Below are 12557 nucleotides of genomic sequence, written 5' to 3'. Positions count from 1 at the left end.
ATCTGTATTTGTTACACAGCTGCTTTTAATAATAATGACCATTTGTTAACCAGGCAGGCCCACTGGACAGACAGTCCATTTTCAGGGGCAACTCAGGAACATAGCTGATTAAATGACTTACTAAAGGTAAGCGAGGGCTTGGAGAATCAAACCCTGTACCAGAGCTCACAGCCTTAAGCATGCACCAACTGCCACAGCCACATACCCTTAATCCCAACCTGATTATAACTATTTCAAATAACTACATAATCAGAATCCCTGATGTTGAGTCATTACTACTTGTATATCTTCACACAGGTTTGAGTTCCTATGTGCAAGACTTAAATTTTGCAAAATATGGTCTGTCATAAACGTAACTATAAGCAACACATGGTTAAAGACTGCAACAGATTATTCAGTTGATGGCAGAATACCAATGTAAGAAGGATAAATACTGTAAATGTCATTAAAGGTCAACAAGGAAAATGTCTGTTACATGAATTACAGAAATTCTGTATGGATTCTAATATTATCAGCCATCATCCTGGAGGAATATTCTGTTTAGTGGTACAGCAGTAGCGTTGTTACTTCACAGCAAGAGGTTCTCCCGTTCGATTCTCAGCTTGGCTTGCGAGTGCCTTCTGTGTGGAGTCTGCATGTCCTTCCTGCGGTTGGGTAGCATTTGAAAGACATGCGTGCGTAAATGGGCGTGCCTTCGTTGAAGGTTGGGCGTCAAGCTGGCACCTCGGCATTGCATAAAAATCTACTGCCAATCATTAGCGGACCGAAGTTCTGCTGTGGCGACCCCTTACTGGGAAAAAGCCGAAAGACAAACAACAACAACCCTGTAGGGAGTACTCTTTTCCTACTGAGCTTCTGTGAAATAATTTGACTCACATAGGAGCTATTAGTAAGATATCTATGAGTGATGCTGAGATCAGCATTTAATGTTTATTAGCATTAAGCCATTCTTTTCATTTTGAACCATTGTTTTATTGGACAATGACTATGAAATGAAAGCTGCCATGGCACACTGCTCCTGACATTCTGGTCAAGCTTTGAGTTGTGAAGTCATCTGTGGTGCTTGTTGGACAAGTCTCTAGCTTCACTTACTAAAAAGATACACACACATACACACACACACACACACACACACACACACACACACACACACACACACACACACACACACACACACACACACACACACACACACAAATAGACATAAGTGAGCACACACAAAACACAAACAAACCCGCATAAACTACTAAATCTTTTATTTTCCATTTGTATTCTGTAGTGTAATGTAACGAATAATATGTGGTCAGATTTTAAAAGAGAAGGGTTTAACAACAGATATGTTTATTACTTCATTGGCTGTTGCAGTTCATCATATATAATGCTAATACACTTTATAATGCCAGCAAGTAAAAAATCAATACCATTAAAATGGAAAAACAAAAGAATTCCCTACTGAAATACATCTAACATTGATATTGCAGGTGCTCTGCCACAAGGCCGTACACCACAAGTTTACTGAGAATTTTGTCAGTGTTAAATAGCCTGCAGTCACTTATCTGACCTTGATAATGCATGAGCTCTGCCACAAGGCTCTACACCTACAAGTTTACTGAGAATTTTATCATTGTTTAATGTAAGCATATTTACATTGAAGTACTTTGCGGAATATTATCTTTAATCAGTTACATGCATGCCTGCTCTGTGACTGAATATGTCTATGTGATAGTCCAATCACTTATTAAGTTGGCTACTGTCCCCTTTACCTTGACAAATATTCTATACTGCATATGACAGTTATTTAGTCTCAGGAAATGACAAACAGCCTGTTTTACTTGCATCTCCTTGTTAATTGTTTTGTTCTGTCTATAAACTGATTGTTCTCAGTTATAAATTGACCTGAGAGTGGGATTGTCATTGTAATTCAAAGCATTGCTAAATATCCCCTTAGTGTTGTCTCCTCTTACACTCAGTCACTATTTACCTTCATAGAGCAAGTATGCATCATATATTATTATATCTCTGTTTGTTCTAAGACTGTGTAAACAGTGAAAAGACTTTGGTAGTGTGTTATATTTCTAAAACTTTCACTCAGATCAGATAAGCTTTATGTATGCTGAGCATGTTTCCCTTTAACAGATATGTATGTAATATGAGTTGCTGGTGTTCTGGAACGTATAAACACACACACACACACACACACACACACACACACACACACACACACACATATATATATATATATATATATATATATATATATATACACAAATTCACCACAGAGCTGAGCGAAACCATTTATTTTATTTATTTATTTATTTATTTTACATTTGTTAACCGGGCTAGTCCAACTGGATACATGTCCATTTTCAGTGGAGGCCCGAGGAGAAAAGCTCCAAGCTTACACAATATTTAATATCACAAGTAAAATAGAAACCATCAAGATATAAACACCAAAAAATTCACAGAATTCACAGCAGAACCAATACGACTTTAGCGTACAAGGTATTTAATCTCCACTTTCGTAAAAACTTCATCAGAATAAAGATAACAGTTCAACACAACACTTAAATACAAAAGTTTAAAACAATTAATCAATTAACTAAATGATTTAATCTGTGCAAAAACATCAATTTAAAAAATAAATTTAAAGGGAAAGGGATTTTAACTCTTTAAATCCCAGTTTGTCAAATAACACTTGATGTTAATGTGTTCATTTAAACCAGGTACACTGTCTGCCCCCAACTTTATCTGCCAATACACCTCTCTAGTTTCGACTTGATTTTTATAATCACCTCCTCATTTGTCTACACATACTTGCTCAAGAATAGTAAAACAAAACTTTTTTAAAGTTGTTACAAACTATAGAATGTTTGTATAAAGCGTTGTTGTCATCCTTACACTTAATAGCCCTTAGATGTTACTGTATTCTATCCTTTAACTTTCTTGTTGTCATGCCAACATAGAAACTATCGCAACCTGAGCATAGGGCTAAGTATATAATTTATTTTAATTTACATTTGTTGACTGGGATAGTCCGACTGGATACATATCCATTTTCAGCAGAGGCCCAGGGAGAAAAGCTCCATAAACAAAATACAGTCAGAATAGCTCAGTAAAAAAACATGCAGTCAGAAAAGGTAATAAAAAACATGTAGCAATATTTACATAGAAACATTCATAAGCAGAAGAAGTCTAAAAGGTAATAATAGCATGTAGTATAGTTTACATAAAAAAACTTCATTTGTGCTAGATAAGGTTTTGCCAGCTAGTGATACAGGTAAAAACCAACAAAAAAAAAAGAAAAATGCTGGCTTCAAATAAGTTTATAAAAACATTTCCTCCTGTTGAGATTCCATATTACATACTTCAGTTTACAAAATGGTATACTTTGTGACAAAGGCAACTTTTACAGTCTGAGAACAAGTTGTTGTGTACAGAATAAGCATTAAAAATTAGAAGATAGGTAACTCAAGGAGTAGTTAGAAATTAGAGGAAGGCATTTAATCAGGGCTTGAGCATGGACACAACCAGTGTGATCTGAAATGAAGTTTGAGTCTTTTCTTAAATTGGGCTAATGAGGTGGTAAGAGTTAGATGGTCAGGGAGGGAGTTCCATATTTTACCAATGGTATTTACAAATAGTGAGTGTCCAGATTTATTATTAGTTTGACAGTTTGGACAAGCAGTCTATTTGCTGAGCGGAGTGAGCTTAGATTACTGTATGGGGTAATAATATTTTCCAGTGCTGGGGTGTTTTTTGGGTGCCTAAGAAATTTGTGAGCTTCTATAACTTGATTTAGTTGTAGGAGGCTTTGCAGCTCTAACCAGCCTAGTTCTTTTAGGTTAAGGCAGTGGTGAGTTCTATAAGGTGAGCCAGTGGCAAGTCTGGCAATGTTATTATAGCAGCTGGAGAACATATTGAGGTCTGATTTGTTTAGGTTAGTAAGTATGGGAGAGGCGTATAGGAGGGAAGAAAGAAGATGGGATTGGGCTATGGCTACAGTGGTTGGTGGTGTAAGGAAAAATTTTATCCTGTGAAGTGATCCTAGTTTTTTATTTATGGATTTGATGGATTGATTTACATGGATATCAATAGTGAAATTATTGTCGATAATAACTCCTAGGAGTTTGGTGAAGGGGTCTGGGGTGATGATGGTCCCATTTTTAAATGTTATGGTAAAGGATGCTGCTGCGGACTTACAGGTGGTTGAGAAAAGTAGCAGCTTGGTTTTATTTGGGTTTAGGATCAGACACCTATTTGAGAGCCAGTTTTCAACTGTGGTGAAAGTAGTCTGAGTTTTTAGGAGTAGATTAGTTGGAGAGGTGTCAGAGCAGACCAGTGTGGAGTTGTCCACATACTGGATGCAGGCAGTATCTGGGATGGATGTGGGGAGGTCATTTATGAAGATTAGGAAGAGAAAAGGTCCTAATATGGAGCCTTGGGGAACCCCCATGGTATTGGGTAACAGGCAGGAGATCTTGTTCTGCCATAAAATGGCTTGTTTCCTGTCATTCAGATAGGCTTGGAACCACTGGAGGGCTTGGTTATCAAAGGATAGGGTTTTCATAGTGTGTATTAGTAGTTGATGATTTACCATATCAAAAGCTTTCGACAGATCTAGAAAGAGGGTTGAGGAAGTTTTGTTACTATTTTGGTTGAGGTTGATAACATTGGTGAAGGAAAGGAGGGCTGTGGAGGTACTGTGATGGGGTCAAAAGCCATGCTGAGAGTTGGTCAGCAGTTTATTCTGAGTGAGGTAGTGAAGAAGTTGTTTGTGCATGCACTTTTACATGATTTTGGCCAGTGGGACATGATTGCTATAGGTCAATAGTTAGACAGTTCAGTGGATATGCCTCCTTTATGGATAGGTATGACATGGGATATTTTCCAGATTGAGGGGATGGTGGCTTCTGACATGATTCTGTTGATTAGTATTGAGATGGAGAGTGCTAAGGCATCTGCAGATATTTGCAGATTTTCAGCTGGGAGGAAGTCTGCTGAAAGGGCAGCTGGTTTTAGCTTTTTTATTAGGGATTGGATGAGGGATGTAGAGACCAGATGGAGGCTGAAAGAAAGCAGAGAATTTGTATAGGAGTATTTGTGATGGAGGCACCAGGAGTTAATAATCTGGCTAGGACCTGAATAGTTTCAGTGAAGAAACTGTTAAAGGTATCTGCCACATCTTCGGCACTTTTGTCAGAGGAAGCTGCGGATGGAGGGGTAGAGGATCAGCCTGGGTGGAGGAGATTGTTTATGCCTGTCCAAACCTTGAGAGGGTTATTTTGATTGTTTTGTTGCAGGTGGCAGTAGTACTTTGTTTTGTCAATAAAGATGGATTTTTTTTCTCTCATTTCTTAGTTGCTGGAAATTAATTTGGTCTAGAGAGGCTTTTGTAGTAAGTCACTTCGCCCATGCCTTATTTCTGAGTAAGATTTTAGATATGGAGGCTTGTGAAAGCCATGGGGCGATTTTTGTTTTAATTCTAATTGATCGTTTTGGAGCGTGAGAATCAAGTATGTCTTGGGATTTGGTATTAAAGTAATCAACAGCTTTGTCCAGGGGAAGGTTTTTTAGTACTGACCAATTACAAGCTTTGAGTTTGAATAGAAATGTAATGGAGTTGAAGTTTTTTATACTTCTGACAGACTTATAGGTGGGTAGGTGTGTGTTACCTGTTCTGTTTTTAAGTACATATGTGATAATGTGATCACTGAGGTCATTTGAGAGATTTCCTGACTCATATAGGTGAGGATGACAGTTGATGAGTATCCAGTCAAGAATGCTCTCTTTTTGATTAGGTTTACTTAATCTGGTTGGGGAGTATATGAGCTGGGAGAACCCAAAGAGGTTAATATGGGTGGAGAGAGAGTCAGAAGAACATGAGCTTCAGTCAATATTGAAGTCTCCCATGATGATAGTCTCTTGAGGGGAAACTATTCGATAGCCAGCTAAGAATGGCTTCTAGGGTGCTTATATTGTTACCTTGAGGGATGTATATGCAAATTAAGTGTAGGCATTTACTTTTATTAACTTGTAGTTTGGTAACCAAGATTTCCACATTTTGGGCTTGGGGTGGTTGAGAGGGGATAATTGTAATGTTAAGTGTACTTTTATACAGTACAGCTACCCCACCTCCTTTTCTGGTTGAGCGATCAGCTCTAAGTATATTATACCCTGGTGGTAGTATTACATTATTTGAGGTCGGTGGTTTAAGCCAGGTTTCTGTTAAACACAGTATGTCAGGGGAATTGACAGCTAAGAGGGCATGTAGGTTGTGTACTTTATTATTCAGGCTTCTTATGTTTAGGTGGCAGGCCAGGATGGATTTAGAGGGTCTATTTATGGTAGATGGGTTGGAAGGGCCTTGATTAGGGGATGGTCCAGGGTTAGGGTGGATATCCCCGTCCTCAGTCAGTTTTTTTTTTGTAGTTCATTTAGATACTTCATGACTTGTAGCTTATGATGGTACTTGTATTTGGAGTAAGTTAGTCTTAAAGTAGTAAGATGCATCATGGTAGGAATTGAGATAAAGGCTGGGTAGTAAGTTAGTTGTTCAAATGGAGATGGGATTATGGGGGAACTGGTTTGATGTAAAGGGAGTTGGAGCCCTAGGCATTGCTGGTTCTTATTGAAAGTAAGGAGGTAAGGGATTATTTAGAGAGGTAGAAGGAGAGTTGGGATTTTGAGTGTTATAGTTAGTTTTGTGAGTGGGAGAGTCATTGTTAGCAGAGGGGATGATTCTAATTAATATGTAAGTAGTGGGTGGATAGAGAGATGGGGTTTTTGCTACAGCAGAGATTTTATATAGCTAGTATGAATCGGGGAGGGGCTTTGATATTTTTAAATTTAGAGGTACTGGGGGCGGGTGAGATATGGGTAGCAGGGAGGGCCGTGTAGTGAATGCCAGCGCAGCAAGAATGAGCAGAGCAAGGCTAAACCCTTCCACAAACTTTCCAAGTTCCAGTGAAAACAAAGTAAGTATATAGCATTTTCGTGTTAATACAGATACTTAATACAGGTTCACTGACCTTGTCTTAATTTTCTAGCTAGACACGTTTTATTTCTGGTTTTTGAGCCAATTTGTTTAGGAGAGGTAAGAAATTAAAGGACTAGGATGGCAAAACTACCATGCTAAAGACCCAGTATGCTTAAACAGGAAATAGACTAAACTTTAAGTTAATTTGAGATATAACCTCAACAGTTTCACAACTGTGTCTAAATTTAAAATGGATAGTGTATTGGAGATGGGGAAACATAACAAAAGGATCCTCATAAATGTACTGACAACTAGAACAACTGTTACATTTGTTCGTTCCCTTACTTTTCTGTGACTTGGCAGAACAGACCTTTATGTCCATTATTTCTAACAACTGCTTTGTGCAACATTTTTTAGTGTTCACAAATTGTGGATGATCACCCAATTTCCCTGTGACTATTAATAATCCTCCCATTACGTTCAATAATGTCTCTCATATAAGGAGAATCTGCAGACATTTCTAAACAACATCTTGGACCATAGTCCACAGTACTGTTGTTTTTACTTTTGTTACTAATCTTCGTTACTAATCATCCATGAGGCTTTCATGACAAGTACTACAAGCAAAAGAAAGTTGTGGCAATGGGGCTAGTGTTGCCCCAGCCTACGCGAATCTTGTTTTAGGATGGTGGGAGAGAGAATTAATGTCTGCTATGATAGGATTTAACAGTATTTTATTATACAAAAGGTTTGTAGGCAATTTGTTTTTTTGTTGTTAAAAAGGGTATTGGAGGAGACATATTTTTAGAAAATTTGAGCAAAACTTCCCCTTTTTTGTCTTTCACTATGAGTAGTAGTGGTCACATAGTTAATTTTTTGGATGTAGTGTTGTCATGGGATTCTGATGCAAAGTGTTTTGAAAGTGACATATACAGGAAAAACACTTTCTCTAGCACTTATTTGCACTGGATGAGTAATCATCCAAGGCACATGAAATGTAACATACCAAGAGACCAATACATTCGAGCCTCAAGGATGATAAGTAATGAAGATTCTTTTAGAAAGGAAACACAATTTATTACCAAGCTGTTTGAGGAGAGAGGGTATGCCACAGACCTATTAGTAAAAATTTGTGAAGACATTGTGGGCAAGAGACATACTGATTTTCCATCTATTTTAGAAAAAGGGATAATTAACAAAAGTAAAAACAACAGTACTGTGGACTATGGTCCAAGATGTTGTTTAGAAATGTCTGCAGATTCTCCTAATATTAGAGACATTATTGAACGTAATTGGAGGATTATTAACAGTCACATGGAAGTTGGTCAAACGTTGGGTGACCATCCACAATTTGTGAACACTAAAAAATGTAGTATAAAGCAGTTGTTAGAAATAACGAACACAAAGGTCTGCTCAGCCAAGTCACAGAAAAGTAAGGGAACATACAAATGTAGAACACTAATAGAGTATAATGCTCCCTTTTTGATTTACCTCACCAGACACATGCAGCAGCTGGAGAAACCACAGGTGTTTCTCACCAAGAAAACACGGGACCTACAAACTATGCCATGAAATATGTGGACAGACTGAAAGCCCTTTCACTATAATCTGTATCATATGGGATGAGGTGACTTCTGCTTAAGCTCCAGGCCAATCTATGACCCTGCCCTGATGGGAATAGTGCACAGCCACAAATCAGATATAACTGATGATATCAGTAGTGTCTGGTGAGGAGAATATGGTAATAGTAGTGTCCCCCATGCTGGTGTAAAAGGCTCTCTCTAATGTTAAAACAAGTACACAAACACACATACACAAACCTCAGTTGATTGCAATGATAACAGAACACCTAAATATCTAAGTACACCAACTACAGAACTCTGTATTTAAGGCAGGTTCCATAGCTGAAGTCTGACTTGGACAGTCTGACACAAAACTTTATAGGTGATGACATCAGCAGTGTCTGGTGAGGAGAATATGGTAAAAGCAGTTTCTCATGTGCTGGTGCAATAGGCTCTCTCTAATGTCAAGCAAGTGCACAAACACACACACATACACACACACACCAGTTGACTGCAGTAAGAACATAACCCTTACCTTCATAGGAAAGCACATGACTGCAGAACTCAGTACTTTACACATGTACCACAGCACAAGTCTGACTTTTACAAGGCATCAGAAATGGATTTTGAAGATAAGATGCTGGAAGGCCTGAATTAATAGGATGTGTAGCCAAGTGCAAGTGTCAAAATATTGTCAATTCATGGAATTTGAGTAGCAACTGTAGGATACACAGTTATGTTCTTCTGGCAAGAGAAACCCACACACAATAGTTGACTGCTATGAAAACAGAACCCCTTACCTAACCAAGTACACAGACTGCAGAGCTCATAATATTACATAAGCACCATGGCACAAGTCTGACATTTACAAGGGTGCAGGACAACTTATAGTGGATGACATCAATGGTGGATGTTGTAGAGAAGATGTTGGGAGGCCTGCATGAAATAGATGTGTAGCCATATGCAAGTGTCAAAATACTGTCAATCCATGAAATTGGAGTAGTAATTGTTGGATACACAGTTATGCTGTTCTGTCTAGATAGATGCGTGTGTGCACGTGCGCGCGCACACACACACACACACACACACACACACACACACACACACACACACACACACACACACACACACCAGTTGACTGCAGTGAGAACAGAACCACCTACTTATCTAAGTACACAGATTACAGAGCTCAGTACTTTATACAAGCACTACAGCACACGTTTGACTTTTGCAAGGCTGTAGGACAACTTATAGTGGATGACATCAGCACTGGATATTGGAGAGAAGATGTTGTGAGGTCTACATGAAATGGATGTGTAGGCATGTTCAACATTGATGATAGTTCTAGTTCTGCAGGTTACCAGACTGATGTCCACGGTACATCACATAACATTTGTTATTAATTTTTATAGTGCAGTTGATATAATTGTCAATGAGCACTGAGAGGCCAGGGTTGCAGTGCATGGGGGGAACTATCTGACATATTCTTAGATAGGGCCTTCATTTTGTTATGGTTCCACTTGCAATTTCATAGCATGAAGAGTAAATGGACATTAAACAGCAGTAATGCATGCTAATATTTACTTTGCATAGTGCAACAGCAAGCAGTGGGGTTGTGCTATAGTAAGCAAACTGTTTGCACATGCAAAATGCACATTTCCATTGCTTTCTCTGTTTGTGCATAGTTAAGTAGTGTGCAAATGTGAGGCTCAATGCAAAAATTCTGAGAGTTAGTACTGAGTATATGAAAAACAGCTACTGCTTAGCTGAGTCTGTGGCAACAGGCATAAATCCATAAACACATTTCTTTTTGAGTCAGATGATACCGGGATTGAATCCAGGTGTATCTAATACTTTTAAATAAGCAGTGAAAATGCAATGACATTTTTATTCATAGTACATTTGTCATGCGTTACTGTGTGTTGACATAGTGTATTGTGGTTAAGCAGCATTCCACTGAGGTAACCACAACGTTGCAGATCCAGTCACCATTGGTTGTCATTGGTGCATGATGCTAAACTCTGTGCAAACATGGAGCCAAAAGTGAAGGGATCCATTGGTCATTTTGTTACTTATGTGTGTTGTGTGTGATTCTACTTTTTGACCAGATTACAGGTGTTAAAATGGGGTAGATAGGAAAATGGTGAAATGGGGAGCAAGCAGGGGGCAGAACAAACAGAAAGCAATACAAGACTGTGCAGGAGGGAGGTAGGAAAGACCCATAGCTATTAATTTCTTCAACAGTGTAAGCTGAAAATATGTGCAGAATATTAGCTGACATTGGACTGTCACCTCCAAAAAGAGGGGTGACAACAATGTAATCATGTTGTATAAACAACTGGACCAAATCAAGTGTGTCAAGAAGATGTGTGTGAAATGGAGAGCTATGCATGGGGTGATTTTTTTTTTGTGGGATAGGTGCCCATTTTTTAATTCAGTAAGAGAGGAATGCTGAGTAAGGGACTTTTGTATTTCTGGGTCAGGTAAGTTGGGTAGATGATGAAGCAAATGCAAACAAACAAGACAAACAAGACAAGACACTGGGACAGTGAAGGGCATAAAAGGTAGGGGGACACCATGATTGGGGTGAGGGAGTGGACAATACAGACTCATGGCATCTAGTCCTCACCCACTGGACTCACATCACTATCCCCTTACTCCACTGGCTGCTGGAGTGCTTAAAATCTTCTCCTCCTATGGATAGTGATGGAGAGTAGCCTCTCCATCTGACTTAGGCATGCGCCAGTGGTGTGGGGCACAACCCTACACACCAACTCTGGTATCTTCTGGTGGGTGATGAAATCCCCACCTCTGCCACTACTCCTGGAGGGTACCACAGCACCAGCTACCATGGCAACACTACCTGAAGGTGCAGGTAGTGCAGGGGCAGCAGATGCAGTGCTCCCAGGATGGTTCCAGATGTGCTAGATATTGTTGCTGGAGCCCATGGAGCAGGGGCAAGCTGATCCACTGGGGCTTGCCTACCTCACTGTGCTGTGTAGCATTTAGTGATTTGTTACAGATGGATGACATGGAGACATTTTGACAATACATACTAGACAATAAAAAAAGAGATAAGGGTTGGAGTGAGAGAAAAAAAAAGATAAAATTAGTACCGTCATATGTGACATACAATTGAGTGTCACAATTATACAACTATTTTATCTGAACTATTATACTTAAGTATACATCCTATCAACTACAAACTATAATTACTGATTGCTCAATGTAATCCTTCCAATGTCCATATATTGCACATATGCTTGGTCCAAGTATACTGATTACAATTAACAGCAGATAATTTACACCACTTGTATAGAGTTAAATGTAAGTAATATTATGAAGGAAATGCAGTACTGTATAGTTGCTACTCATGGTATTTTAACCCACAACCTCTGACTACAGTCTTACACTCGACTCCTAAAGTTGGGTTGTGCTACAGACTTATGCATGCATACTTGCTTTTACAGTTAAGATATGCATGCTCACTTTGCTACTACTGAATAGAGTGCAAAAAATTATGTCATTAACTTTTAAAGCTACAATAATACTTCTCTTGTGCTGTTTGCCTCAGCCTGTCCAGTCGATCAGCATGAGTCTGGTGATTCAACGCTATTTCAGCATTAGCTGTGAAAGGAAAATAAAATAAAAGAAGAGTATTATGCATACCAGTCTTGCCTATATTTATTCTATGTATTAAAAAACTCTTTTATTAGCATACTTAAACAACTGGGGGATGTCATCAGTTTGAAATTCAGTCAACCACTGGTTGAGCATATTCCTTTTGCACCTTTGTAGGTCATTGAAATGATGCCTCTACTGTTTTCCAATGCGTGGGATGCAAGTCGCACAAGATATAGTCTGAGCCAAACTATTCCAAACCTCAGACTTATACTAGAAGCCAGAATAGTCCCCCTGCAGAAGCCTTTGGCAGTGGCACTTTACCAGGAGTTCAGTAAATATCCTAGATTCCTGATCACTCCACCTCTGTAGCCTAAACTGGGTACCATCCCCTCTAA

Source organism: Protopterus annectens, chromosome 4.part1 (genome assembly GCF_019279795.1).
Source record: "Protopterus annectens isolate FY-2018-M chromosome 4.part1, PAN1.0, whole genome shotgun sequence".
Lineage (NCBI taxonomy): Eukaryota > Metazoa > Chordata > Ceratodontiformes > Protopteridae > Protopterus > Protopterus annectens.
Note: the sequence above shows the minus strand (reverse complement) of the source record.